At 38.9% G+C, this 5,318-nt stretch overlaps 1 non-coding gene across 1 annotated transcript; it reads left to right on the top strand.

The window, feature by feature from the left end:
• Nucleotides 1–4,926: 4,926 nt before the first annotated feature.
• Trnai-aau lies at nt 4,927–4,998 on the top strand. Its single transcript has one exon. It is a non-coding gene; the product is annotated as a tRNA-Ile (tRNA).
• The last annotated feature ends 320 nt before the right edge of the window (nt 4,999–5,318 follow it).

The following is a 5,318-nucleotide window of genomic DNA, read 5'->3' as shown; positions in this document are numbered from 1 at the left end:
TAATAGGTCACAAAATATGAAAAGCTACTTCAGAAAGTAGTGTATAAAGATAAGTTTAGATCCAAATATACAATAAATGATGAAGAAACTCTGAAATCTATAAGCAATAAACTGAAAAACAACCAATCCATAGGTGTAAACTGAGATAAAAGCAATACATTAGTTGTGATGAAAGAAAAAGAAGCCGGCCGAAGTGGCCGTGCGGTTAAAGGCGCTGCAGTCTGGAATCGCAAGACCGCTACGGTCGCAGGTTCGAATCCTGCCTCGGGCATGGATGTTTGTGTGTCCTTAGGTTAGTTAGGTTTAACTAGTTCTAAGTTCTAGGGGACTAATGACCTCAGCAGTTGAGTCCCATAGTGCTTAGAGCCATTTGAACCATTTGAAAGAAAAAGAGTACATAGACAAACAAATGAATTTTTTGCTGCTAATAATATTCAGCACATTGAAAAAGACCCAACCAAACAATTTCAATCTAAAATTAAGGAACACACATTTTCTATTGACAGAAACTGAAAAGAAATCCTTTCATGCATGAATCCAAAGGCATCACACCTAAGAGCACAGCCAAAAATACACAAAGATGGAAATCCGATACGTCCCGTGGTCAACTCTATAAATAGCCCAGAATACAAACGGTCACAAAATCTGAATAACATAATGATGAAAAATTACATATATGAAACTACAAATTCCATAAAAAAACAGCATTTTTTCGTGAGGCCCCTTGATTGATTGATCTGCGCTAATGCATTTGCAGATGAAGACTAAACGAAGAGTAGCACAGAGTTAGCTGTGTTGCATTTATGCAAATTTAATATTGGACCATTTGCAGAGAAGCTGTCAATATGTAGTTGTTGACTTCCTTGACTAGCGTCGCTTCCCATAAAATGTTTCCCGATTTTTGAGCGCCTCAACCTACAAAATTGGTCAGTATTTCACCCACTACTGCAGCAGTTGGCGTCCGAACTGTGACGTAAATTGTAACACACTGTAACAAAACCTACTGTCAGGCAACTCGTCAACATGTGGGTGGCATAGTATATAACCGCTGTGATTTGCTGTGGCTCGCTAACCATCAAATGCTATCCATACCCGGCCGACACGTGTTCCTGAAATTTTAATACCAGGAGCTACGTAAGAATCGACGATCATCACTAAATAAACTTTAGGCAACATAGGAGAGTTATAATCTTCATAAGATACCAAAGAGGCAATAAGCTGCCACTAGTGAGTGCTTAATTGTAGCATCATCATGGTCATTATCCACATTAATGTATTAGGCCCGAGGAACCTGTTGCAGCTTCAGCGTCTCAGCTCGATCGCTTTCTGGGCCGACCACCATCGCTTACACCTGAGGAGTAATATTGCAAAATTTTATAGCATATCTGCCCGTTTGCATTCTGTCTACAAGTTGCTTCCATTTCTATTTCTGTGAGTCGGTTTCTTCTGTCCCTGCAAGTATTTTAACTTCATTACTAATACGTTGTTTCTTATTCTATCTTCTGGTTTACATCTGTTAAATAATCTGCGGAATTTCGTTTAGTACGTCACTGTTCGATTGATGTCTTCCCTGTTTGTCATTCGAGTCTCAGATGTGTAAAGCAGTACTGGAACAGGTAGTGTTTTATAGAATATCAGTTGCGTTTCTTTAGTTATCTTTTTTTACAGTCCTTTTCAAAGTTTTAGACACATCATAAAATTTTGTTGTCATATTGTTTATACATTTATCATAATCAGACCAGGTAGTTAAAATTACTTACTTTAGTGATGATTTTGTTTTCTTGGAGTGCCAGTACTTCTGTCTTTTCTACAATTATTTTGAAATTATAATTTTGGCCAATGTGGTTTAATTTAAAATATTTCTTTGTAATTCTTCTTCTGAAGTTGGTTTTACAGTATGGTCGTCAGCATGCATTTATGTTTTTAGATAATGGTCATTACCTAGTTTTATCCTATAATGTTGTTTTCTTGTTTACTCGATCATGCCATTGACATATAGATTGCGTAAAATTGTAAAGACTACAACCTTATATAATTCCTTAGGTAGGTATAATGCCTTTCTTACTCATTTTGTTCGCCATTCTTATTACAAATTTAGCTTCATTCTTATGATCCACATTATTTGGATGACATTCCATTCTCTTGTAATACTGACTTGAGTTTTGTCCTGGTCAATCTGTCAAACGCCTAGATGTAGTCGATAAAAGCTACATATGTCTAATTATTAAATTCTATTTTCTTATTTACCAACATCTTTGACTGGATGTAAATCGACGCTTCTCTAGTCTTAAAATTGTTCTATTATTGGTTTTAATCTCAGGTTTAAAATTTTTACGTGTACTTTATATCCAGCTGTGAAAAACGTATTAGCTTAAAATTATTACAATCTTATCGATTTCTTTTCCTAAAAATTTTATAGATTTCCGATGTTTTCGCCTTCTTCCAGCATAATTTAGGGAACGTAAAACCCTTACTTTCAGGGAAAGTCCTCCATATTTTAATAACTCGTTGTTAATGCCACTTATACAGACTGCCTTTCCTTTTTTCGCTGTTTTTGAAGCGTCTTCTAATTCTAATAACTTCAGGACGAGGATCTCTTTTCCACCTTCATATACTTGTACTTGTGTCAATAAGCTCTGCTCATACCACAACTTTTTGGAATATTCCTCCCATTGCTTTTCGTTGATTGTCTTTCATTGCTTTATAGGGAGTTGCTTGTTGTCCATGAATGCCATTTTCAGGTACGTACCTGTTAATAACTGATGGTCGCCGAAGTGGAGAGGATATAAAATGTAGACTGGCAATGGCAAGGAAAGCGTTTCTGAAGAAGAAAAATTTGTTAACATTGAGTATAGATTTAAATCTCAGGAAGTCGTTTCTGAAAGGATTTGTATAAAGTGTAGCCATGAATGGAAGTGAAACGTGGACGATAAATAGTTTAGACAAGAAGAGAACAGAAGCTTTCGAAATGTGGTGCTACAGAAGAATGCTGAAGATTAGATGGGTAGATCACGTAACTAATGAGGAGGTATTGAATAGAATTGGGGAGAAGAGGAGCTTATGGCACAACTTGACTAGAAGAAGGGATCGGTAGGTAGGACATGTTCTGAGACATCGAGGGATCACCAATTTAGTATTGGAGGGCAGCGTGGAGGGTAAAAATCGTAGAGGGAGACCAAGAGATGAATACACTAAGCAGATTCAGAAGGATGTAGGCTGCAGTAGGTACTGGGAGATTAAGAAGCTTGCACAGGATAGAGTAGCATGGAGAGCTGCATCAAACCAGTCTCAGGACTGAAGACCACAACAACAACAACCTGTTACAACTTGCACTGTTACATTATCGTTTATAGCTGCCCTTTTCGTATTATATTCTGTTATTAATTTTGGCCCTTATTTTCATAGATATTTCAGATAACACTAATTCATAAGCTCCAATTTCCTGTCCAACTCGATCACATTTTCAACTGCCTTCAGAGCTAGTGAACAGATGAACAACTAAATGAAATATTTCTATGTCTAAAATAGCTTCACTCTATCCACAAATAAAATGTATGAACTCAAAGTCCAAGAACTAGAGCTCGCACCAAATAATATCTGTCCTCAACTTTTGTGAGGAAATAATCTGATTACACTTCAGGATATTGTCTTTATACTCCTCAACCAGCTTTCACACTAAGACCAGTTAACACATACGGCTTCGTCGCTGCCTAAACTGAAGCATATTTCTCTTCCTTTCTCTTGTCGCACTGGTTTCCCACATCTCTACACAGCCCTTACATAGGCCCCATGCCGACCAATATATTTGCGCACACTACAGCTTCAGTACACTAGTAAGCATTTCCAACATGACCTTACAGACAACGAAAACTCATCTGCAGGAATCAACATGGACTACACAGTCTGAAATGTTATGATATTCGGCACACCGTGTTCGCCCATGAGATCCAGATCACCTATGTTGATGCCGTGTTAATTGACTTTGCGATGACAATCGACGTGGTGAACAATAAACAGGATTCTCCATTATGGGGCCCACTTTGTTACTGGATTCAGAACTTCCAGGAAGATACCAAGTACCAAGTCTTTCTGAACGGGATGAAGTCGTCAGATGTAAAAATTAGCGTCAGGAACAATCGAAATGGCTGTTATAGGGCCGTTAAGAGATGGATAAATAGCATAGTTTGTAACTTTGAAAGCTACCGTACAATGGCATGCAAAACTCAAGGACAAAAGTAACATTGGCATAACGTGCAAGTTCCAAGGAACATAGCTCGATGAAACTTGGGACCATACTTAGAAAGCTCTTCTGCAGTACAGAGCAGCACAGAAGATAAATGAAAGACATATACAAAGAGACGAACAGAAATGACACTTATTTTCAAAGACAGTTAGTGCACTGAACCCTCTGCGATTAATGATGGCCACCTGCTCATTATAAAATACGAGACTTGGTTCTTAACAAAATGTTTCATCACCAAGGATGGCAATTCTATTTTGCAACGCGATCCCATCGAAGCCATAAGTCGATCTCATGTGCGCTGAGTTCGGGAGACGTGTTGGAGCATGACCACATGCACAAAAGACCATGAAGCAGCTGTGAAGCGTGCTGGCGTAGGGATGGATCGCCCCAGCACGAGAACAACTTGGCCAGAACGGGAGCATGTTTCAGATCACGCGTTGCCCTCTGTCCAGCGTTTTATACTGTCCAGGTGTCTCTCATCAACGGCAGTAACTACAGTGTAATTAAATGAAATCCTGACACGGCATCTTTTCACAAATGCACGGACTATTCCTATTCACGTCACAGCCCACTTGGTATTCCTCCTAAACTCGAGCAGCATTGCAGAGATTCTCCAGCCGTACTGGAACAGCAACCCAGCATCGAACGAAAACGGTAGTCCGTGCAGTTGTGCAAACCACTGTACCAGAGTGGCGTAGTGGTTAGCGCTTCTGCCTAATCAGCAGGAGACTTGGGTTCGAATCCCAGCCTTGGTACAAAATTTCATATGTCACTTCAATGCAATAATTATTTTTGAACAGACGTGTCATTTCGGCTGGTCTTCTTGCGTATGTTTTTCAGTTTTCTTCTTACTGTACTATACCGCAAAATTTCTTTCTATGTATGGTCCCAGGTTTCATCGAGCTCTGTAACTTCGTACTGACACACTATACGCTATTTTACTTTATACTGACACATTATACGAATGTTACTTTCGTTCTTCAATTTTGCACACCAGTGAACAATAGCAGCACGTACGAAGAGCCTCTCTGAACTTTCGACTTTAAGAACTCGTAAACACATACATCTCGTAAAC

This window comes from Schistocerca americana, chromosome 3, assembly GCF_021461395.2.
Source record: "Schistocerca americana isolate TAMUIC-IGC-003095 chromosome 3, iqSchAmer2.1, whole genome shotgun sequence".
Taxonomy (NCBI): Eukaryota; Metazoa; Arthropoda; class Insecta; order Orthoptera; family Acrididae; genus Schistocerca; species Schistocerca americana.
This window is presented reverse-complemented; position numbering and strand designations above follow the sequence as displayed.